The sequence below is a fragment of the Paroedura picta genome, chromosome 6 (genome assembly GCF_049243985.1).
Source record: "Paroedura picta isolate Pp20150507F chromosome 6, Ppicta_v3.0, whole genome shotgun sequence".
In the NCBI taxonomy this organism is placed as follows: domain Eukaryota; kingdom Metazoa; phylum Chordata; class Lepidosauria; order Squamata; family Gekkonidae; genus Paroedura; species Paroedura picta.
Window position 1 is genome coordinate 93567842 of NC_135374.1, and position 25812 is coordinate 93593653.

At 46.7% G+C, this 25812-nt stretch overlaps 2 long non-coding RNA genes across 2 annotated transcripts in view; both read right to left on the reverse strand.

The window, feature by feature from the left end:
* The window catches only part of LOC143840331 (uncharacterized), a 509677-nt gene that overhangs the window by 473763 nt on the left and 10102 nt on the right, over positions 1-25812 (reverse strand). The gene's annotated exons all lie outside the window — the stretch shown is intronic.
* Positions 4611-5341, reverse strand: LOC143840730 (uncharacterized). The gene is made up of 3 exons (XR_013232355.1): positions 5269-5341; positions 5007-5090; positions 4611-4708 (listed from the first exon to the last, which is right to left on the reverse strand). It is a non-coding gene; the product is annotated as an uncharacterized LOC143840730 (long non-coding RNA).

Sequence of the window (25812 nt, forward strand, 5' to 3'; positions counted from 1 at the left end):
TGCCAAGTGAAGATACTTCGCCCCCCCCTCCCAAAAGCCTGTGAACATGCACAGAGGGGTAAGACCCGTATGTGGTTGAGCACAGTCGTCAGGAACATGGCCACACTAGCTCAGTTCACAACCCACAAACTATTCCATTTCATGAGTGTGCAAAGATCCATGGGCTGGCTCATACCCCTCTCTACTTACCAGCTGCTTTAAGATGGCCTCTGCCTTCACCCCCACAGATCTAAATGTATTTGCCACTGTGTTAAAAAGAAGAGTTTCTTCTGTGGTGACAACACACCTATAGATATTAGGAGGCATAAAAGCAACCCAAAGAAATGATGCTTTAAACATTCTCTGGGCCATTTCGCACAGAGCTCAAAGTTGCTATTTGGTTGCTGTTAGCGAAATCGCTACTTCAACTAGCGAAATGTAACTAGCTGTGCCCGTAACGCACAGCTGCGGTTTTTGCGGAATTTAGCACTTTCACTTCTCGTCACTTTCGTAACCCACAGGCTTCCGGTTCTCCGTCTTTTCGCTACAAAGGAGGTCCCTTTTTAGCGCTTCTGGCCTCCCGTGCCCGTCAATCAAACTGCGGGCACACCTTTGACCTCGACCCTAAAGCCGGACTTGTCGGGGTTCCCTTTTTTTTAAAAAAAAACCCTGGAAAACCCGTAGCAACGCGTTATCGTCAAATCATTGGCGCCCTTGGAACGTGTTTTCTATTGTTTTCTATGAACCAGAGGTTGATGCATTGATATGTTTGATAGGTTAATCCCCGCCCACAGTACACGCCCACAGGTTACCTGCTTATATGCACCTGGGCAGACACGCGGTCGGCCTCTCTTTGTTTGCGTAGCCTACTGCCCGCATCACAGGTTAACGTTGAAATGGAGAGGATTATTGTTCAATTGTTGGCTCAGATGATTGCGGTGGTCCAGCGTATCCGCACCACTGTGCAGCATAGGAGGGCTGCTTCAGAGGAATACCGAGAACGTATTGCCAGAGCGATGACCAGCAGCACAAGACGTTCTCTACGGGCAACCATGGCGGCAAAGAGGCACTGGCAAGCTCTGGCAGAGGTCCGGTTCCCCCCCCGTTTCTGGGCGGACGAAAGATCCTCTGACTGGTGGGAAAATTTTGTGTGGGCTCGCTGGGATGATGACCACTGGATTGCCAACTTTAGAATGTCTAGGGGGACATTTTTTGAACTCGTGGAGGCTCTACGTGGACGCATGGAGAGGCAAGTCACTGGCATGCGGCGCCCCGTGCCAGTGGAAAAAAGGGTGGCGGTCGCATTGTGGTACTTGGCCACCCCTCAGTACTTCCGGACAGTAGCCCAGCAATTCGGACTCGGAGTCACTACGGTTGGCGATATCCTTAAGGAGTTCTGCCTCGCCATGGAGGCGGAATTGTTCAGCAAAGTCGTGTGCCTCAGAGACCGGCTTGGAGCGGTGAGTGTCATTCGATCCCCTTTGCCCTTTAAATTTTTTTTCTTGTTTGACAGGTCAGCAACGAAGACGCGATACACCCCACGCTGACAAGCCATGGCTTATATTCTTTTCTTTCCCTTATTCCAGAGTATGGACGGGTTTGCCAGGCTTGGATTCCCGCATTGTTTTGCGGCCGTCGATGGAAGCCACATCCCTATCCGTGCCCCCGGGGGAAGCATAAAGGAGTACGGTAACAGGAAGGACTTTTGTTCTGTTCTCCTGCAAGGAACTGTGGACTTCTCCGGCCGGTTTATCGATGCCGAGGTGGGGTGGAGTGGCAGGAGGCATGATGCCCTTGTTTTCAGGGAATCGAACCTCAGGAAAGCCATGGACGAAGGGGTCTTTGTTCCAGGAAACCCCACCGCCACCATTGAGGGTGTGCGTGTGCCGGCGTTGGTGCTCGGTGACGGAGCCTACCCATTACGACGCTGGCTCATGACTCCCTACAAGCGGCCAAGGACAGACGTGCAGAGCCACTACAACCTCAGTCACTCCCGGGCAAGGAATGTAGTGGAGCGTGCCTTTGGACGTCTGAAGTCCCGGTTCCGTTGCCTGATGTCCCGACTCCATGTGCATATAGACAATGTGACTCCGCTGATCATCGTGTGTGTCATTTTGCACAACATATGCGAGGACAAGGGACATAACAGCCCCTTCCCTGTGGATGAACCTGATCCTGTAGTCCTTGAGGACACTCAAGACATCCCTGAAGCAAGGAGAAAAAGGATCTATGCTGAGGGGTGCAAGGTTCGGGACGCCATAGCCACCCACATCTACAGAAACAGGAGGCGTGTTTAATTGTTTTTCCCACTCTGTTGTTGAATAAAGTTTTGTGTTCTTTGTTTAACCTTGTCTTGTGCGGTTTGCGTACTTTGCCAGCAAAAAAACGGGGATTCTCTGGTCCAAAAGCACTTTGACAGCCCTAAATGCTAACTCCCCACTGAAATTGACACACACAATACGGAAGCGCTGAACGGGGAAAGTTCGGGGAGGCGGGTAGCCAGGAAGTATTGGCGACCCCTGTCAAACCGGAGGATCAATCCACTTATGTTCCAAGGAATAATTTTATTGGTGGGCAGCTTTGATACATTTAAAATAGGGGTGGTCGATCGGAGCAACGTACGTTCGTTCCCTAACCGTCATTCCGAAGATGCCGAAGCCACGGAAGGGCTCCTTCTGGCAGCGCGCCGAAGCTGAGGCACTTCTGGAGCTGGTGCTCCAATCGAAAAGTGTTGGCCGCCTTATGGCCAGCACCCACTGCCACACCAAGGGTGCTTACCTGGTGTTGGCATCAAAGCTGAGGGAGAGGGGCTATGTCCGGACCTGGGAGCAGGTCCGGACAAAATTTAAGAGGGTGAAGCTGGACTTCCTCAACAGTCTGGAACAGTGGGGGGGGGGGGTCCCGCAGCCAAGCGGGAGGACGGTCTTCCACGACCAGATGGTGAAAATATGGGAGAAGGCTGGGAAGCCCCCCCTGGAAATGAGGAGGCATATGGGTGAGTGCTGCCCTCGTTGTGTTTTGCCCTTAAACATGCATGGCATGACTAGCTGCCTCTTTCCCCTACTGTCCCCAATGAAATTCGAGAAAGTATTTAGATGCTGTCAACCCCCTCTGACTTAGCCCGCCAGTACTGTGTAGAACCACTTTGGTTATGCGCTTTGACTCTAACTGTGGTGTGTCTACCAGCTGTGTTTCATCTCTGGTTTGTGTGCTTTTAATTATGATTTCTCTTTTTCTTTGCCCAGCCACACAATCACCATCCAAGATGGCAAAAGCACCTGAGCGTGAGGAGGGGGAGGAAGAGGGACCTTCCACCTCAGGACAGGCTGCAGGTGAGAGTTTTATGTCTGTGCGGGAGACCCATGTGTGTGTACCCCCATGGAGCAATATGGGAGCCTGCTGTGATGCTTCCATTTGAAGTGTTATTAAATTCTTTGTTTGATTTCTATAGCAGAAACTATGGAGGCAAGGATGCGTGCCATGGAGGCCAGGGTGACTGCCTTAGAGGCTGAAGTGGCAGACCTGAAAGGGGAGTTAGAGCAGCAAAGGCAGCAGAGGGAGGCGGAAGAACGTAGGTTATGTTCCCCACTGCCCAACTCTTCTCACACTGTGGCTAAGGCCACCAAAAAGTGTATGCATGTAAACTAAAAAAATTGGAAAATATGTGTGGCACTAATGTGTACTTTTTCTCCCTCCCCACACAGTTAAGAAGAAGGAGGACGAAGACCTCTTCCGTCGCAAAGTTAGGGGGACCATGGGACGGTTGTGCAGGAGAGTGAGGGAGATGGAAGGGGCTGGGGAGGGGAGCGGTGGGACCTAAGTTTTGTTTTCTTTTTGTGTTTTGGGGTGGGGGGTGTTGGGGGGGTTCCCAGTTACTTTGCCCATTTTTCTATCCCTGTTAAATATTTGAATTTGTTAAAACACAGTTGGCTTTCTTGGAGGGTGGGGGGGGTGGTGAGGGGGTCCAAGTTACATTCCCTTGTTTTTTTCCCCTGTTGAACTGTTTCTGAAAATAAAATGTTATTTTAAATTTCCTGAAAAAGACTCCTGTGTGACTCCTTGCACACCTTTCACCCCAAACTCCTAAAACACCTTTAACCTTTAAAACACCCTCCAACCTCCAACCCACACAACGGTGCCAGAATAGGCACAATCACTAGAGAGGGTACACAGAGACAGAGTCAAAAACATAAACTTTATAGAACAGACAACAGCAAACACAGATAACCAGACAAACTGGCCCAAACTAGGAGGGGGAGAACTTGTCCGCGGGTTTAACGACTCTCTTCCCCAGAACAGTCCTCCTTCTCGTTTGGGTCGCGGCATTCTGAGAGGGGGGGGGTGCTGGAGGTGGTGGGGGGGGTGTGGGTGGGGGGGGGGACGTGCACTGTAATCTGAGGAGGGGTGGCCGCCTCCATAACCGCGACCGCCCTCTCCATCAGCCTCCTTATCATTCGAACCTCCTCCACGCTTTCGCGTAGTGAGTTGTTCGAGTCTCTAAGGATGGCACGGAATTTTTTGCCCTCCTGGGCCACGAGGGAGAGCATCGCCTGGTCTGCAGCAGCGGCACGCCTGGACTCCTCCTGGCAGTGCTCCAGGATCCTTTCTCCCACACTAGTCAGGACGGAAACGCGCCGCAGCCTGCCGCGTTCCCTGGCCAGCCTCTCCTCAGCCGGGAGAGCACCCCTGGGTGGTGAGCCAGCTGGCTCGTCGTCTTCTGAAAGGACCTCTGTTGGCAAAAAAAGAGAAACAGAACTGTTAGTAACAACGAGACAGTCAAAACCCACCCTGGTGCACATGGTGGCCTTTCTTGGTTACATATTGTTAAACCAAGACTCAGAACAATGCCAGGGGAGCACATGGTTATTGTTTGTTTGCCCATGGTGGCCTTTCTTGGTTACATATTGTTAAACCAAGACTCAGAACAATGCCAGGGGAGCACAAAAATGAAAAGGAAGCACACAGTTATTGCACACAGACATTGCCCTGCAGCCATGGCTCGAAAGGAACAGTTCATGCACGCTCACCATCTTGTATCTGTATACGCCTGCGCACGGCAGGAGGTCCAGCCACCCCACGCTCCTCCTCCTCCTGTGTCCCGGGTATGAAATCTGAAAAAAGGGAAAAAAGAACATGATTTAGGACCAAAGTGTGGCAAAGCAAGCTTCAAACCCTAAAGCAGCAACGTTGAGGGACTCTCTTCTGTCTCTTGGCAGTGCTGCTGCCCTGCACAAACAGAAAAGCACAAAGCAGTTAAACCCCCCCCCCCTTATTGCAACTGATACTTACCAACATTTGTGGACGCCCCAGAATCACTGTCCTCTGCTACTGCTGCAGGGGACTCGAGGACCACCGTCCCAGACATCTGTGTCTCTGTGGAAAAGAGCAGAAAATAGTGAAAAAGGAGCAAGCATACAACCTGAACCACACAGCAAGCTCCCAAAGTAGTGGCTAGAGCACTGCAGAAGGCCTATGGCTGAGGCATGCAGCAAAACTGTTTGGGTTGTTGTTTAAACACAACAGTTTTAAAAAGCCACCCAAAGCAATCCACAAACATCCAAGCATAGCATGCGTTGCAACGAACACAAGGCATACAATAGTGAAAAAGGAGCAAGCATACAACCTGAACCACACATCAAGGTCCCAAAGTAGTGGCTAGAGCGCTGCAGAAGGCCTATGGCTGAGGCATGCTGCAAAACTGTTTGGGTTGTTGGTTAAACACAACCGTTTTAAAAAGCCACCCAAAGCAATCCACAAACATCCTATCATATTATGCGTTGCAACGAACACACGAGAAAACGATTCCCAAACGTCAGAACACACATTTGCTCAATATAAAATATAAAAAAAATAAAATATAAAATAAAAAGAAAATTACTTACCGGAGGCAAGGGGCGTTTGCTCAGGAACCTCCTCTGGCTCCCCAGGAGCGATGGCCATCAGGTCCACCGTTACCAATTCCGCTGGTCGTTGCTGGACGGGGGGTGGAGGCCGAAAGCTGGACGAGGTGCCCTCGCCGGGATCCTCCTCAGCGGGTGGTTCCTCGACCGGGGCAGCCGGCTTCCGAACCACCTTAAGGCTCCTCCCGACGCGCTTCGGCCTGCCGGCTCCTTCCCCGTCTCCGTACAGCTGGCGCTGCTCCTCGAAGTAGGGGCAGGTCACCTTTTCGTTGCCGGAACCCTTGTTATGGTTCACGGCTCTCATGTACTCCGCCCGCATCGTTTTGGTTTTCGACCGGCATTCAAGGCCGGTCCTGTTGTGGCCCAGGGCACGCATCTTTATGGCCACTTGCTCGAAGACCTCCCTATTCCTGTGAGAGGACTGGAAGGCGTCCTGGATTTTCTCTTCCGAGAAAATCGCGATCAGGTCCCTGATCTCCGCGTCCCTCCAAGTTGGGCCACGGCCGGTTGCAGGGACGGACAAGGCTTGCGAAGAGGATTCCATGGTGCTTTCGCTAGTAGCTGAGCAAAATGGTGGTGCGAGGTGCAGGGTGCAACGGATCATATACCTTCCCGCACACAAAGACAAAGGGACTAGCCGGCTCCTGATTGGTAGAGGGCAGTAGGGGACACGCGCATTGGCCACATTAGGTCACATGTCACGTTCAAAACTCCTCGCGCGGGAACAGGATCTGCTCCTAATGGCCAGATTACCGCCTTTTGTTTGACTTCTCGCATGCGCTGATTCGTCCACACGCGGGAAGAGCAGTTTGAACATGCAGCGGGAGCCATTTTAGTGAGATGTCCGCCATTACAAAAACGCATGCCAGTGTAAAACCGAGAGCAATTGCAGTGGTACGCGACAGTTCCCCAATAATATTCACCAACCAAAGCATAAATCAATGACATGTAACTGGCGAACGTTCGTTGGCACGCTCAGCGGAAGGTTTTTTTAAATGAACGGCGGACGGCGACTCCACTTGCCGGAGGTCTAGCCGCCGATGGAAGGGGTTGTCCGCACCCAAGCACAACCACGCACCCGGAACCACACAAAGACCCACTACACATAAACCGCCCCTCATGAAATCACCTCGAATCATATCTATTGAACCCCAGTAATCTAAACAGGAGACTGCGAGCGGCGAACGTTCGTTGGCACGCTCAGAGGAAAGTTTTTAAAAATGATCCCCGTACGTTGACTCCGCTAGTACTGGCCTAAGGTAGACGGGGTTTTAAGCTTTGGGCAAATGTTTGGAACGTGACGGTGTGTGCCACTGTGCTTTTGAAAAACTATTGTGGTGTCCGGGCAGAATTTCAGAAAGTGATCGTGCTTGAAAGCCAGTCGCTGTCTCGTTGCCTCGTAGATCCCCGCTCGCTCGGAGAAAAAAAATGGCGGACAGTTCGCCGGAAGTTAGGAGGAAAGGCTCGGGAGGAGGGACTTTGAAGAAACCGCAACAATGGTAACGCACAAGTCTGTGGCGCTACTGTTGCAGATTGGTTGCAGGAGTGTATCGCTATCCGGAGGGTGAATCCACTTTTCTGGATTCCCCTAGAAGCGCTACAACGAAGCGCTTTTTGCGGGTCGGTTGCAGGACTGTTGCAGATTGTGTACGACGTCGTGGGTTATGGCAAATTTGTAGCGTTTCCAATTGGCAACCATCCTGCTACTTTGAAGCCGTGCGAAATGGCCCTCTGTATTTTCCAATTAAATCATGACGATATCCAAGCGTGGGTTTTTGAACCCTCTTGTAACTTTTGGTTATCCACAATCCACTCGGACAGATAAAAATGTTCTTCGGGACTAAGCTGCTCAGAGACATACCCTAAAAATATAATAGGTCTCCTCTACAGAGTACCTGGCGGATAAGAATTCCTGGAAAAACAAGAACCATTTGCGTATTCTAAGCAGGAGGAAGGCAGGGTGTTTTGGTTTTCATTTCAAAATTTCAGAATTGTTTCTCTCTAGTTGTTTTTCTCCTAGTAGAGTTCCGACAATGAAAACTACCACCAGTGGGAGTAAAATATCTAGGGATGAATGGTTTGGGAGGGGGGATTCCAGGCGGAGGGAAAATTCAGCACTTGTGTTTTTCCCCACTGCAAATCATCCCTCTCGGCGTTACAAGAATTTGACCTAAGAGATCGGTGAAGCTACCTAAAGGATAGTCGGAGCTTTGGATATGTCCACCATGAACCTGCAGCAAACTACGGCAGCACTGTGGACAATAGTTTCAATCCCAGCGAGCATTTTCAAAAGTAGAAATTTCTGTCCACTCTCTCGCCTCCCAATCCCCACTGCACCCCCAAATACCCCTTGAAATGAAGTTCGGGGGGGATAAGGGAGGCCCACATAAAGATTGGAGGGAGCTGGAGTCATGTAGTAGGAAAGGAAACAGGCAAACATCTCCCCTACCTTCCACTCATGGAAATCCTCAACCGAATGGAAGCCAATAAGAGACGGTGAGACGCAGGTCACGATCATCTGTCTTCTATGTTAATGGAAAATTGGAGTGTAATTCATTTGTTTGTCTTTTCATCCACTAAGGTGTGTTTCTCAGACCCTAGTTTCCAAACAATACGAAGTATTTAGAAGGCAGACACAGACAGGCCAATACAGTTGAGTTGTCTCTAGGGGATCAGTATGAATTCTTTCTCACCATCGGCAGTTCTCTCCAGCTCAAAGAGAACCATCCAGAGGCTTATGGCCATAAACACCGGCCATGAAGAGCGAGAGAGGGGCAAGGGTTGCTTCTGGCCACAGGCATTTGGAAGGCAGTGGCTGGAGGCTAGCCTAATAGCTGGCCACCCACATCAGCAAGTGGGCTGGCCCGCTAAGTGTGGGCCCTTGAGGTAGGCTCCGATGCAGAGCTTGGCAGCAGTTTTAAAATAGCACCCCTGGGAGAATTCAGATTGTTTTTTTTTCCTGCGCTCTCCCACCCTCCCTCCCTTCTTTTGGGTTGGTATATTTACAGATTTAAAGGCTGTATCTTGTCACAACTTGGGTGGTTTGCCCAATTCCCCCTTTTGGGTTTCTTTTAAGGAGACTTTGCGGTTTGAGTCATTATGCGGTGTGCCCAGTTTGTGGGCTGTTTGTGAGTTCCACACACAGAGAGACACCCGGCAACAAGGGGAATGATTCAGCAGTACTCATCCACATGGTAACCACAATTCTTGCCACTCAACAGCTTTGCTTCCCGGCAGGCAGACTGGGAAGTTTGGTCTCACTGGGTGGCGGGTGGGTCTCCTTATCCTGGGATCTGCTCCTTGATTTGAAATCAATAAAGTTGTGGCCAGGTTCCTTCCACAAAGGGTTGTTGTGTTTTTTCTCCTCCACATGCTGTCTCCCTATGAGGCCCTGAGTCTGCAGCCTTGTTACTGACAATAATTCGACTCTGTTTTACCACCCTAGGAGGCTCCTGGGGACTCACTTTTCAGTTTATGGTCTCCATTACAAGACTCCTGAAAACATTGATTCCTGAAAATGTTACAGGACAACCTAGGATTAGTTCTTGCCGAGTGATGTATACATTTAGTACGGTCTTATACTGTGGTAGATAAACAGTTGACTGCTAGGCAATCGAAAAAGCATCTGGAGGCAGATACAGCCCTAATAAATGACAGAACTGCCTAAAATTCTTCCAGGATAGTTTGTTCTGGACATTACCCACTTCCTATAGGGAAAATCAATGTTGTATGTATAGTATACCAGCCCAATCAGGGTGTAATTAGTGCAGGAAGGTGTGGAAAGAATGCATAGCAGAGGATGAAGCCAAGATCATTACACCTTGTATGAGGGTAAGCTATACATACAGGTATTTATATGTGAGGTTTGGAGACAGGACATATGATGCAACTCAACTCCCTCCTTTGAGCATTAATTGTAACCCCTGGCTTAATCACCTTCCCTGAATTGTCAGAAAACCCTGATGCAGGTTCAGATGCCCATTCCACCATCAAACTCACTGCTTGGCTTTGAGCCAATCTGCCTTCCTGATTTCAACTTTGCTGCAACTTCTCAGTCTGATATATGAGACTAAAGTGAGGTTAAGGAGGATGGAGGAGAATCTACAAACGGGTTCCATAACTGACAACCGCACAAAATGTCTGCCGTAGGAAGGGCAGCCAACCACAGTATAGCTTATCACTATATTCCTTCAGTCCCACAGTGAAGATCCTTGTGTTGTGAGGGTAGCTGCTGCCAAAGCAACATTTTTAAAAAATTGTATAGCCAATCAAATCTCCCGTGACTTGCGAGTGAAAAGCCCCAAATAATGCAGAGAAAAAAGATCACTCCTTTTCCTATAAAAGTAATTCATATATTCATACACAAGAGGGAGTCCTTCTTTTCAAAGAAATAATTGTCCTTGCTTATGTCACATACACTGCATACCTACTCAAGCATTTTTGCATTGTGATGCAGAGATCTTGGAGAAAATATGGCAAAATAAAACAATAGCTTACCATTTCCTTCCTCTTTTTGTTAATTTATATTGACTGAAATTTAAGCTGTTTGCAGTACAATCCTGAACAGAGTTAAACTCTGTTTACTTCAATAAACATAGAAAGGTTTAACTCTGCATAGGATTGCAGCATTGGTAAGATACACAAGAAGTGGGCATTTTTTGGTAGTATAATTCCAGTAGGCTAACTTGAGCTGGCAGAAAAGCATGCCAGATGCTCAGCCTGTCATTTTAAACCCGTTGTACCTCTTGGCCACTATGCAGTGGTTTATTACAAACCTTGGGGGGCAGAAAACAGGACATGGCAAACAAGGTACTTCTGTCACATTATGTATTTTTCCATCTTCCAAGTTGCTCTCGGGAATACAGAAATCAGAAGGACTATCCCCTTTAGCCTAACCACTGAGACTGTGATTTGCACAGTAAGCTTTTTGGCTAAAAGGGTGTCTTTGGTCCAAATCCAGCACACTAACTCCTCCATAGTGTTGGCGCTCTCAGGTACTATATTATTTTGTATGCTACTCATTGTCCCTCACAGACGACATGATTTTCTCTATGCCTTACTGTGGACCCACTTTCAATGGGCTACATCAGGGGTAGTCAACCTGTGGTCCTCCAGATGTTCATGGACTACAATTCCCACGAGCCCCTGCGAGCAAATGCAATCCCCTGGGCTACATAACACAGTGAAACCTCATGGACTCCTGGCTGATGTTATATCCATGGATTCCAGAACACAGACACTGGAATCATTGCAGCTCTTTATTGGTGAAGACACAATGCAAGTAGCACAAAGACTTCACTGAAAAATCCCACAAACCCCGCCCCCATATATACAAAAGTCGTTTGACTTGTTTGCGGCTGCAGGAGATAGGTTACAGGTAGGTTTGAACTGACTGGATCCCTGGAGGATCCTACTGTAGCCGGCTAGTGGGGCCGTGACTAGGCTGTTTGAATTAACTGGCTCCCACAGAGATCGAGCCAACTCTGAGCCAATCAGAGGCTGCGAATCTCGATTCTGTCTCAAGCCTCAAGCTCAGTGCCAGGCAGGACCGCATACACAACAGCTGGCATCCAAAGGACTGTACATGGAACCCCGTGAGGGCAAAGACTTCCAAGTGCCTTCTTTGACATGGGACTCTACTAGGACAAAGGCTTCCAAGTGCCTGATTTTACAAAAGCAGACCTCCGTACTACATGTAAATATTGAAGAGAAATTTAGAGGCAGTCTTTAACACAGCAAAAGGAATGCTGCTTGAGGAAAAAAGTATGGATCTCTGTGTCAAACCTTGTCGGGTCACACCATTGGAAATAGAATTCATTGTGTTATGAGATCGAAAAAAATAACTATTTTTGAGTTGTACACAATGTTTAGTAATTCATAAGGACAGTGTAAATATTGTCAGGTCATTTGAGCAGAAAGATGTTCAGTCACAAAAACAATGAATGCTAAAATTATCTTGCACACTATAGGAGCAAGGGAAATCTTACAAAAATCAATTGTAATAGTTTGGCGTTTCATTGGCTCTACAGAAATGGCAACCAAGCAATTTCGCTATGCAGCCTTCTAAAGAAGTTGTATTACTTTAGTAATTTCCTATTGATCCGGGTTTCTTTAGCTCCTTATGTCATATAATATTTGTTCTCCAAGTTGCAGAGTCTTAGCAATCAAGCTACAAGCATTGCCTGGCCCCAAAATCAAGAACCACACATCATCAAGGTTTTAATTGAACAGGATAAAATAGGAAATGATAGTACAATACCCTGAAGAACTATACAGAAGAAATGAAATAATGACAGATTCCTTCAAAGAGGAATCTTTTGGGAGGGGGGAAAACCTTGCAATTTTAGAAAGTGAAGTGAAAACTGCACTCAAAGCATTTGGAAGAAACAAACCACTAGGAGTAAATGGTGATAGAGCTGTTCAAGTCACAGAAATGCAGTCCATCAAAATCTTAACTGGAATATGCCAACAAATGCAGAAAACAAAACAATGTCCCACAGACTGGCAATGCACAATCTACATTCCAGTTTTGAAAAAGGAGACATGAAAGACTGCAGCAACTATCAGATCACTGCATTCATTTCTCATTCCAGTAAATCGATGCTCAAAATCTTACAACAAAAACTGTTATGATAAATGAAACATGAAATGCCAGATGTACACGCTGGATCCAGAAAAGAAAGCAGTACTATAGGTCATATTGTAAATTTATGTTGGTGGAACATATGAAAGAATTTCAGAAGAAATATTGAGATCCTGCACTGACAACCTGAGGAGCTGGGGGGAAACCTGCAGGTTATCCACACTTCTGTCTTCTGTCACCTCATTGGGAAGGGAAAAGCTGTAATGAGACAGCAGGAGGGGTCTCCTGTCAGGAAGCGTGCAAACGCAAGGTTTACTATTGTGCGTTTGGAAGCAGGAGGTGGCACACATTGTCTGCCTCCATGCAAAAATGGTAGATCATATCAACTGAAGCTATTGCACTTTGGTCATGTTATGAGAAGACAAGGATCATTGGAAACGACAGGAAAAATTGAAGGGAGCAGGAAAAGAGGAAGCCCCAAAATAACAATAGGGGATTTGGACAATATTAATTCAAGAATTGCCATAAGTCAGAAACAATTTGATGGCACTTCTCACACACACACACATTAATCAACCAGGAGAACTCATGTTGGCTGGGCTGATGCTCAGACCTTACTGGATCTAACAACACTTCTAAGCTGATTGTACAAAGGTACACAAAGTGTTTGCAACCCAGTTTAGAACACTCACTTATAAACATGCTAGAATGCGGGACTCAGGCAGACAAAACAGAAGGCTGGAATACTAGAGAAACAAGCCACAAAGTTTTCCCACCACCATGCCAACAAGCTTGAGACAACCTAGGAAAGCTTTAGTACATTTGTTTGTTGATGTCGTGGTTATTGGTGTTGGGTGGTTTGAGCTGATATGGACAACCACAAAAAAAATCAGAGCAAGACCATGTTTGTGCAAAACATAATACAATTAGAATGCTTTCCCAGCATTTTGGCCCCAGGCTCCAACAGCTGTACTGGTTGCCAGTAGAATTCCAGGTCAAGCTTAAAGTACTGGTATTAGTCCATAAGGCCATCCACAGTCCAGGTCCTGTGTATTCTGAGAGTCCACCTTTCTACCTATAGCCCCCAAAGAACATTCATTCAAATACCAACTGGCTAGCTCTCCCTGGCTCCAAGGAGGTACATCTGGCCTCAACCAGAGCCAGGACATTTTCTGAGCTCCCAGATCATATCAGAGGCCCTGCCGGAGTTATCACAATTCCACAGGGGTTGTAAGACAGAACTTTTCCATCATGCTTTTGGTTGGGGCCAAAGCTAACATCTATCTACCTACCTATTTATGGACTCACCTACTCACTGGTCCATCTACTATACACAGCCCACTCCCAAATCATCTTGAATTTCTGGGTTCAATAGTCATCATTGCTGCTTTTAACCTGTTTTAACTTGTTATTGCTTATTTAAATTAACTTTAAATCTAATTTTGGTGTAGTGGTTAGGAGTGTGGACTTCTAATCTGGCATGCCAGGTTCGATTCTGTGCTCCCCCACATGCAGCCAGCTGGGTGACCTTGGGCTCACCGCAGCACTGATAAAGCTGTTCTGACCAAGCAGTAATATCAGGGCTCTCTCAGCCTCACCTACCTCACAGGGTGTCTGGTGCGGGGAGAGGAAAGGGAAGGTGACTGTAAGCTGCTTTGAGACTCCTTCGGGTACAGAAAAGCGGCATATAAGAACCAACTCTTCTTCTTCCTCTTATTACAGTTACTGTATATTTTATATCTGTGTATACCGCCCTGAGCCAGCTTGCTGGGTGGGTGCTCTAAAAATCTAATAAACATGAACATTTGGATGGGTTTTTTTCTAGTCTTATGAAGTGCTGCTTGGTACTTGTGACCAAATTGAACAGACAGCTTTTTGTTCCATTTACTTGTATCCTCTTCAATTTTGTGATGTACACTGCCAATGGCAAAAGAGCAGAGAGATGAAAGTGACTTATGATGAGCACACCAGTGTCCTTGAAATGTAAGTTGAGAACACAACCCTTCACTGTGTGCGCTCGACTGATAATTCTCCTACTTTGAACAGAAGCGAGAAGTTTGAATAAGAGAGTCCTAATGTATGGGCATTTGGGTACCGCTACAAAGGGAACGATTATCATCTCCCAGCCTAATGTAGCTTGCCTAGAGCAGGGTGGAGAAAAATGAGATAAGAATTGTAAAACTCTTCCTACACTGAGAAACTTCTGAAAGACTATCTCATAATAGCAAGTTGAAGAAAACATAGAAGACTCAGACAGCCTAATGTAACGCCTGCTTTTCTCTTAAGACGGCTGCGCTCAGACGTAAGCATTCAAGGAACTTACATCTACATTTCACTGTAAGGATAACCCCCTTTTAAATTCCTCCAGAGAAACGCAGCCAAAAAGCCAGTCAAAGGAAAGCATAAAACCAGCATCTTGTATGTGGGCATCCTTCTGGAAAGAAATGCTAGTATTCAATTCCTCATTCAGTTCCGGGGGGAAAAGAACTCTTTCAGCAGTCCTCAATGCAGGGGGTCAAAAGATGATTACAGTGGCAACTAAACTATGAATGGAACCAAATATTAATGGTTATAGCTCAATTGTGGTCATTTTGCACTGAAAGTATCTGTACTCCAAGGAAACCTCCCTCTCAGTGAATACCTATTAGCATAGCCTTTCAGCAAAGAGCAATGGAGAGAGAGCTGGATAATGAGCACCCGTCCGTACCTGCAAAAATAGAAAACTCTTATATTTCATATCTCTTTACCAAGCTGCAGGCCATTATTGTTAAAATGCAAATATTCTCTCAGAAGAACGGCATCGTTCTGGTGTTTCATTCTGCTCCACTTCAAGGGCTCTGAAGGGGCTGCTATCAGATGTGGCTAATTCTGCCTTCCACCATGCCGCCTAAAGTGGCTGAAAGGCTACACACACAAAGGCCGATTTCTCACTGAGGATCATAAACTCCTGACAGGACTATCCCACTTCAGAGTGTTAAAACTGCGTTACATGATTCAGTGACCTTGCGTCCAGAAAATTCCTTCCATGTTGAAAACAAGGTGTCTAGAAGAAACAACCATCTTGATGTACGTATATCAGCTTTTTTAACAGGGAAGCATTATATCATGTGATTGCTCACCTGAAGTCGGAAGTGGTACAGTCCAGACACAGGTTTACCACTTTAATGAGAATTACGTATTAGCCAGTCTCTACTACCTTACCATCCCCATGATCATTGGTTGCATTGTTACGCTGTTGTTATTTCATTATATTTATTTATAATAATATTTATTAACCACCCTATCTCGTGAGACTCAGGGAGGTTTACAACAGAAGTAAAACATATAAAATTAGTATTAAATATACATTTAAATAAATGCATTAATTTATAATCGTATCCATGGTTCCTCTATATATTTGTGAAACGGCCCTGTGGGAGGAGCATGTCCCAGGTGTCTGCGAGTGAATACGAGCCAATCAGGGTACGGCCAGCACAGCTGGGTGCCAGCGGGCCATTCCCAGTTCTCTCAGCACCACTTCCCTCACAGGGTGTCTGTTATGAGGAGAGGAAGGATAGGCAATTTTAAACTGCTTAGAGACACCTGAGGCCTGCTGTGTGACTGTGGGATATTCCCAGTTCTCTCAGACCTCTCACAGCCCCACGTCGCTCACAGGTTGTCTATTGTGGGGAGATGAATGGAAAAGGTATTTGTAAACCACTGTGTGACTCCTTTTGGTAGTAAGCAGCAGAGTACAAAAATTCAGCTCTTCTTCTTCTAAGGGGCAACCCTGAAAGAAGCATGTGGGCACATATTATATCAACAGTAAAAAAAATGGAGACAGAAGGAGGAGGGCCACAGAACTGGGAGGAATTGGTTGTCATGTAATATCCCCCTAAGAAGAATCTCCAGTCTGATTTTCCCTTCACATATCTGAAGACATGGCTCTTGAAAGTTATGCCACAATTCCCAAAGGTCAGTCCTTTCCCACACTCAACTAACATCGAAACCACAGGTTGTTGACACCCATCTCTCCACACACACACGCCCTCATTTGTCACCATGCCACCACAATTTGCAAAAGTGTCTCTTTAGTATTATAATGCCAGAGAAAGGGAACTTGCATGATCTTTTAGACCACATAATTAGTCTAACTGAACAACTTTGAAGTGTTGGCAAAAACATTCCAGATCAGGATGTTGTGCTGTTTTGGAAAATTTATGGAAATGCTACCTCAAAAATTAAAGGTATCCAAGTCTCCTGGCACAGAGAGCAGATTTTTGGGGCTCCCCCCTTCAAATGCCAACATGACAAGCTGACACCCTGACTCACCATGGCATCCAACAACTAACCGCCACTCTAGCACAGGATGGATGCCCCATCCTCTGGGAGACTTGTGTGGACAGAGCAGCAGTGGGGGATGAGCAGCAGCGAACAGCAGATACCAGCATGCAGCTCACCCAGAGCCACCACAGAAAGGAAGAGGGACTTCCTGAGTGCCAGGAGACTTGTGGGGGAGGAGCAGCAGTAGGAAATCAGTGGCAGCAAGCTGCCAATGCTGGTGCTCAGTTCACCTGCTGAGAAAGAGCCATGCCCTGACTTGGAACAAATGCTGAGTAGCTGGCGAGGCTGGGCTCAGCTTCAGCTACAAGGCACAGAGGATCAGAAGGAAATGGCTGATGGAGGGAAGGCCACGAATTAAGAGAGTATAGTTTATAGGCTCACAAGGGGGCAGGGCAAGAAGGAATTAGACATCGGGGAATGATAAAGGAGACCAGGGAAGCAAGGAATGGGTTGGACACTCTACAGTTGGAGAGAGGAAGAAAGTGCATGCAAAAGTCAGGAAACAAGACAACAATAATGAGAGGAGGAGATAAAAGAGAGGATCGAATAAGCGAAAGGCCAGACTGGGAAAGCCTAAGCAGGGAGTTTGAGCTGATCACCCAAGGCCAAGTCAGAAGATGTCAGGGAGTGATCTGGGGACTGAGAAGACTCCACGGCAGAGAGCATTAGTCCTTAAGGGGGGGCCAGGAGACTCCCACAGAATCAAAAGGAAAATGACTTTCACTGAAGTAATCAAGCAACTTGGAGAGGCATATAGGCATAATTAGTTGAGGCCTGTAATAGCAGAGCTGAATCAAATGCTGAGCAAATGGTCCTGAACATAACCAGCAAGAGCAACATAACTTGCCAGTTTTATGGGAAATGGCACTTTAAAAAGGACTGTCTTCCTTCCAAGCAGAAGTGTCTCTTTCACAAGCAGGCCAAAGGCCACCCTTTAAACAGTGCTATGTATTGATCCCAAGTGCAACCAAAAGTAAGTTATGGTATTTGGACAGTGGATGCTCCACACAGATGTATTCACAGAGATTTCTTAGACACTCTGATGAAGATAAGAGAGACTGAATGTGGCAGATCTGTAGTTGGAGAAGGTGTTGGGCCAGGAACAGTGCAATATAAGCTACCCAACGGACAAATTAGAGAGGTCCTCACTGAAAATTGCCTATATGTACCACAACGGATTACAATAAGAGTGCTTGCTAATAGAGAAATGATGACATCATTTTGGAGGGGTGTTTTGTTAAGCAAAAAGGGGGATTGATTACAACAGGGAGTTTACATCAGGTCCTCCATGCCTGAGAAACTTGCATGCAGAGTACAAACTTGATGAAACAATGCATTCAAAAGTGTCCTAGATGTGGCACATACATTTTGGAAATAGGGATAATAAAGCTATTGCCCACCTTGAGAGCCAGAACCTGATCAAGGGCATACACATTAAATGTAGTAGCAAAACAAACAGTATGCAGTGCATTCAAAAGAATGAGGCCTAGCTTCAGTTAAAGCCACGAGAGAAACCAGACAAAGTGTCCACTAGAGTAGCGGTCCCCAACCTTTCTCAGGTCAGGGACCGCCTCCGGGGTGAGGGAAGAGCTGACGGCCCGGGTGCTGCACAAACACGCACGCGCAATTGCCGCACCTGCGAGTTTTCACCACCAGGTGGCGCTAACACGCACATGTGGCAACTGCACGAATGCGCGTTTGCATCACCAGCGGCTGCGCCTGCCTCTTCCCTTCCTTCTCGGTGTGGGCGGGGAGAGGCAGGTGCGGCTGCCGGCGGCCCGGTACCGTGGCCTTCACGGCCCAGCACCAGGCCGCGGACTGGAGGTTGGTGACCCCCGCTCTAGAGCAGTGGTCCCCAACCACTGGTCCGCGGGCCGAAACCAGGCCGCGAGACCTTTGGCAGCGGGCCGTGGCTCCCTCTCACCACCCCCCCACCCCGCAGCGAGAAGCTCGCCAGGCCGCAGAAGCGGCCGATTAGCTTGCGGCCCGGCAAGCTTCTCGCTGCAGGGGGGGGAAGGGAAGTGTGGCTGCCAGCATGCCAGTGGCACAAATGGTATGTGCGTTTGCACCAGACAGGGTGCAAACATGCACGCATGGCAGTTTCCCGCATGCGCAGATCCGCACGCGCATGCTCATTTGCGCCCCGCCAGAAGCACAAATGCTCGTGCGTGGCAGCTCTGCGCATGTGCACATGCACAAAACTGCCATGTGTGTGCATTTGTGCCCCCACTGGGCGCAAACGCGCATGCGCTGCAGGCCCACACATGCACCTTTGCGCAGGGCTGCTGCACACATGCACGGTCCCCGGGTTGCCCTCTCCCCCCACCCCTTGGTAATGGACCGCAACCTGAAAAAGACCACTGCTCTAGAGCTAATTCATAGTGATGTGTGGGGTCCAACAGAGATAGAGACTAGGGGTGTACATTCGGAAAGAGAGTTTTAATCTGAAATGAGAATCCCCAGTTCATTTTGGGACCCAAACAACAAGAAGCTGAATTGCTACAGCTCTTTGATTCAGGTTCCGAATAAGCCCAACAAAATAGCTGATCTGCAGAAAGAAGCCTCTCTGCAGACCAGCTGTTTGTCAGGCTGGGAGTGGTGGTTCAAACTCCCACCCACTCAACCACAGCCCAAGCTACTCAGGTGAAGAGGTTTCTCTCTGTGGATCAGCTGTTTGTTGGGCTGTGGAGGGCAGAAAGAAAGAAAGAAAGAAAGAAAGAAAGAAAGAAAGAAAGAAAGAAAGAAAGAAAGAAAGAAAGAAAGAAAGAAAGAAAGAAAGAAAGAAAGAAAGAAAGAAAGAAAGAACCACAGTCCAAGCCATGCAATTAAGATACTTCTCCCCCCAGATCAGCTGTTTGTCAAGCTGAGGGAGAGGGCTCATTGGAACCACCACCACACACAGGCTGCCAAACTTCATGGTGTAGGGATTTCAGCTGAACTTTCCCAATCCAAGTCTGATACTTTAACTACTATACTATGTTCTGCTTGTGCTCAGGCTGTGTTCACAGCAGGATGGTGTTTACAAGAATTTTAAAAGTCCTTTTTAGAATACTCAGTGTGTTTCACATACGTTATTTCAGAAGGCTTACAAGAATCTGTCAGCACAGAACATTAAAGGTATTTCTACTAAGAAGGTATGAAAGTAGCATTATAGATTGTTTTGAGTTGCTGTACTCTGCTCTGGTTCGGCCTCTCTTGGAGTACTGTATTTAGTTTTGGGCACCCTAGTTGAAGAGGGATGTTGACAAACTGGAACGTGTCCAGAGGAGGGCAACAAAGATGGTGAGTGGTTTGGAGACCAAGACGTATGAGGAAAGGTTGGGGGAGCTTGGTCTGTTTAGCCTAGAGAGGAGACGACTGAGAAGGGATTTGATAGCCATCTTCGAGTATTTAAAAGGGTGCCATATACAGGATGGAGCAGAGTTGTTCTCTCTTGCCCCAGAGGGACGGACCAGAATCATTGGGATGAAATTAACTCAAAAGAAATTCCGTCTAAACATCCGGAAGAAGTTCCAGACAGTTAGAGCAGTTTCTCAGTGGAACAGGCTTCCTCGGGAGGTGGTGGGTTCTCCATCTTTGGAAATTTTTAAACAGCGGCTGGATAGCCATATGACGGAGAGGCTCTGTGAAGGCTTAAGGGGGTGGCAGGTTACAGTAGATGAGTGATTGGGATGTGAGTGTCTGGCATAGTGCAGGGGGTTGGACTAGATGACCCATGAGGTCCCTTCCAACTCTATTATTCTATGATTCTATGAGTTCCGCAACGGCTAAAGATATCTGATTAATATTAATATTATATTAATTAATATAATATTAATATTCATCTAATTAATGTTTTAAATAAACTGTATGTTTATTAAACCTAATATTAGCTACCAGACATCAAGGATCCAGGTTACCAGAAAGGCGCTCCAGAAAGTTTATTACATTTAACCACTAGGAAGTTATTTTAAGCATTTCAGCTTACTGATATTAAGATACCTTTTAAAAACTTGGGAATCACTGGGGTGCCAACCTTCAGGTGAGAGCTGGTTATACTTTTGATCCTCCCAGAATTACAGCTCATCTTCAGACTACAGAAATCAGTTCCGCTGGGGGAAATGGGTGCTTCCAAGGGTGGGCTCTAAGGAGCTATATCTCACTGAGGTCCGTCTGCCCCAGGCTCCACCCCACCCCCCAACCCTCCAAGTATTTCCCAACCTGGATCTGGCACCCGTACTGCTCCATCCACTGCCAATAGCCAAGGGGACCCAGCAACCCTAAGAAACAGCCCTTGCTATCTGATCACCTTATTTAAAGAAGAGGACCCAGTACAAACTCTTAACTGAGAAAGGATGACACATGATCCAAAAGGCAGAAGAGAATCTGTAAACTCCGACTGCAACAATAACTATGATGATATAAGTAACACACCACACTTTCCTTATCAGTGTATTATTGCTGTAATCTTACCTTCTGTGGCCCTCTCCAACTTCAGAGTGTAAAATACAATCCTCAGAATGTTCTTTCCACCCTACTGGTGCTGGTTTACTAACTTGTCTTTTCCAACTTATTTTTAATTTGTATGCTAGCATGTTTTTGCCTGGCTGAGTTGTGAGAAGGCTGGACATGGTAAAAGACATTTTTTCTAAACTGTTGGCTGAAAAAAAATTGATCATACCCCTGTATGATTGGGAGGATGCTGCTCAATCACCTCCCCCCCCTTTCCCAGCTCATTTCCAACCTCCAGAAAAAATAAATGGGGCTGTGTTTTGCCTGGCTGATCCCATAAAGACCACGGACACTTTAAAGGAGATTTTACAGGAAATGGAGAAGGGAGGGCTGGTGCAAGGGCGGGACAATGCTGCAGAGACTGTTGCACCTTCCCCCCTCCATACAGGGTTGCCCCTGGTTGCTCATCAATGGGATGCGAGATAAAAGGTGGCAAATCCACTTTTTGCAATTTCCCTCATCCTGAGGCAAATCTGGGAAAATGGAAGCCAGCCCCTGGACAGCCTTGGGATGCAGGCAACATCACGTGGAGAGGGCTCTAAAACCCACCAGCAACCAGAAGCTTCCAGGAGCAGATTCCTTGTGCGGAAACGGTCTTGGTGATAATGATTTGTCTTAATTAAAACATTAACAGCAACATTAGCAATTAACTGAATCCCATAGATTGGTCAGTCCAGGGTTGCCCTTTTGTTTGCTCCAAGGGCACATCTGTGTGAGGGGAGAGGTTCTGAGGGCCCAGTGGATGCTGTCCCTGTTCACTTATTTAAATCTACTGATGAGTACCTCATAGATAGGAAACGGGTCCCAGCTTTGTCTCTCCCTGGGCCAATGACTGCAGTCTCAGCCTTCTGTCCTTACAAATCAGAATCCCAAAAGGCAGTATGTATCTTCTTCCAAATTTCCCTAATGAACACTGAACTGGATTTCATTCCTCTATTTGATTCTCATGTGTAGATCTCATCAAAAAGAGTCACCAAGAGGGAGGGATCCATTTTTATTATTTTGGCATTCTGGAAGTTTATTTTATACCACAGACATTTACAATTGTCCTGAAGAGTAAAGTATGTGAAGAAGAACTGGTTCTTATATGCCACTTTTCTCTACCAGAAGGAGTCTCAAAGCGGCTTACTATCTCCTTCCCTTCCCTCTCCCACAAAAGACACCCTGTGAGGTAGGTGAGGCTGAGAGAGCCCTGATATTACTGCTCGGTCAGAACAGCTTTATCAGTGCTGTGGTGAGCCCAAGGTCTCCCAGCTGGCTGAATGTGGACGAGGAGCGGGGAATCAAACCCGACTTGCCAGATTAGAAGTCTGCACTCCTAACCACTACACCAAGCTAGCAATAAGTGTTTGCATCATATGGTTTTTCTCTTCTGAGAACTTTAATTTCCCTTTCTTTCTTTGTTACAACTGCAAAGAATGTCTGGCATTAATATTTCTTCTCGGTACTTGGTTCTCTTGTGTTCCAGTTAGAATAGCTCAATTCCCAGCCTTTGCTCTAATGAAAAGGTCAAGTACAGTGAAGCTTTCAAGGGAGAGCTGAACGGTAAGTAGCATCTGTTGAGAAGAAAAAGACCATTTATCCACGCTGAACTTGTTCAGCTTCCCTCCATTTGCGCAGGATCAACAGTTTTCAACAAGCTCTTTGGCAAACAGAAATGTAGTGAAGAAGGAAGCACATTCCATGGCAGAGACTGTCTAGAAGGCACAATGTCTGTTCCTTAGAACCAAGACATGCACTTCTATACCCAGAGGAGAAGAGCAAGGCAAGGAGCCAGTTAGGTGTAGTGGTTAGGAGTGGCAGCTTCTAACCTGGCGAGCAGGTTCGATTCTGCACTCCCCCAGCTGGGTGACCTTGGGCTTGCCACAGCACTGATAAAGCTGTTCTGACCAAGCAGTAATATCAGGGCTCTCTCAGACTCATATGCTTCACAGAGTGTCTGTTGGGGGGAGGGGAAAGGGAAGATTTGTAAGCCACTCTGAGACTCCTTCAGGGAGAGAAAAAGTGGCATATAAGAACCAACTCTTCTTCTTCTTCATATGCAGTTTAAATGCCAATGTTTGAGAACCTGGGGGATTTTGATGTTTCCTGCCTTCTTTTCAAAGTATTAAGGAGACTGACAACTTTGAGTTAGTGGACAGTATATAAAAGCAAAAAAATAAACAAATCAGGCTTTACTGTTGCAAAGGAAGCACTACATATTGCTGGGGGCAAGGGAAGGAAGCAAAAAAGGGAGGGGGGAATAGCAGAGCTATTGATTTTCTATCTTAATAACATCAAGGGGGCTGCCATATAGGAAACCAAGGGGGCTGAAGGTTTTAGAATGATGACCCCCCTGAAGGGAAGAAAGTTCATCTTCAGCAATTCCCCGGCAGGATACAGCACTTGTGCTTTAACAGTGCAGAGGAAGCAGAACCCAATGACTGTCACTTTTCTATCCCTTTTTCTTCCCCAGACTCAAGGTCTATCGGATGATCCCTGACATTCTGTCATGCTTGAAAGATGCTAGACAATGAAGGAAGCAATGTTTCAGCTGCAACAGCTCATTTCCCTGGCTCTTAAAAATAAGTGAAACATATCCATGGTTAAAACCTGACAAGTCTGCATTGGTAGCATTCATGTCTTCGTGCGGAAAAATTACCTATGAACTGTGCAGTTCAGCACAGCCCTTAAGGAAAGAATCCTAAAAAGTGATACCATGTGAAAACCTTTTTTTCCCAAGCATGCAAACACAGCAGAAGTGAACATGCATCATCAGCTGTGGAGAGCAAAGAACAAAAAAAACAGAGGACAGAAAATATTAAGGTAGAGAGGTAGACACTTTTTAATGTAGCAGTGTTGTAATTTTGCAGTTCTTTTCCCTCCTTTTAGGGAATGACTGAAAAGTTCCCATTCTCTCTCTCTCTTTCTCTAATCTTTAAAACCTGGTCTCTGTCACTGTTTATTGTTTTGATGGGTTTTTACCACCTTCATATTAGTTCATGACAGGCTTAGGCATATACTTGATGACTAGTTGATGGGTATTATGAGATCATTTGATATATTGCTTTCAGTATTGAAGCTCCCTTGGTCGTTTCTGTTGAAAGGTATAGCATAAGTTTATAAAACAAGTAATAATGAACATTTAAAAGATTAAGCAGGGAGCATCTGCTTATCCCCAGGATATGGTTGAGAAGCAAGTGATACAATGGGCCTTTTCGCACAGGGATCTTTGTTGCAAATTGTTTGCGGAATGAAAAATCGCCATTTAAAATAGTGGAATTCGTCGTTATGCATGCCTGCCTTTGTAGTGGAATCAGTTGCGTTTTTTAGCGTTTCCCACAGGCTTCCGGTCTCGGCAGAAATCGCTAGAAAGGACGCGCTATTGCCAAGCTCGTCCCGCCCGTGGCCGTCAAGCAGCCAATGGGCAGCCGTTAGCATGCTCCCAAACAGCCCCTTTCCCTTTAAGAAAGGTTTTTTTAAAAAAAAAACGACCCATAGCAACGAATCTAGGTAGATTCGTTGCTACGGAGAGACCCATCCAGCTGCCTAATGTGAGCTGTCGTTTGATTGTATGATCGTTTGCATGCTGCCTCGAGTGATAAAAAAAAAAATCCCCCCCCCCTCTCACGGGCCCGATTTTCGGCTGAATTTATTTGTAAAAAATAAAGGGACTTTATTTCAGCAAACGGGCTTTTCAGTGGTTTGTGCTTAGTGACTAAAGGTGAAGGACTGAAGCCAGGGAAGCCTCTAAACAGAAAGAGGCTCGCCGGTGCGTTTATCCCCGCTCGCTCGGAGAAAAAAAAATGGCGATCGCTTCGCCGGAAGTTTGGAGGAGAGAGCCAGGGGGAGGGACTTTGAAGAACCAGCAACAATGGTAACGCACAGGTCTTTAGCGCTACTGTTGCAGATTGGTTGCAGGAGTGTATCGCTATCCGGAGGGTGAATCCACTTTTCTGGATTCCCCTGAAAGCGCCACAACGAAGCGCTTTTTGCTGATTGGTTTCAGGATTGTTGCAGATTGTCTACGACGTCGTGGGTTATGGCAAATTAGTAGCGTTTCCAAATAGCAACCATTCTGCTACTTTGAAGCCGTGCGAAATGGCCCAATAACTTGAACTTAATGCAACAATATCTTGAGATTAGTACAATTTCGTTTTTAGCACAGCAGCAGAATCTCTTGAGGACTAGCAGTGTGACCCTCAACAGACTGCCACTCTTCTAAGGCCATTGGGTTGCAGCCAGCACGCCTCCATTGGCAGGCATAGACATCTTTAAAAGAGGACAGACTCATGGAAGGGAGGTTTATCAGTGGCTGCTAGCCACGGTGACTAAAGGGAAGCTTCCATGTTCAGAGGCAGTCGACCTCTGAATATCAGTACCAGAAGACAATATCAGAGGAAGGCCTTGGCCTCTATGCCATCTTGTTTGACCACCAGAAGAATTAGTTGGACACTGTGTGAGACAGGGTGCCGGGCTCCATGGAGCTCTGGTCAGATCCAGCAAGATTTTTCTTCTGCTCTTATGGAACAAGACTTGTCAAGGTCTCCTCTCCAA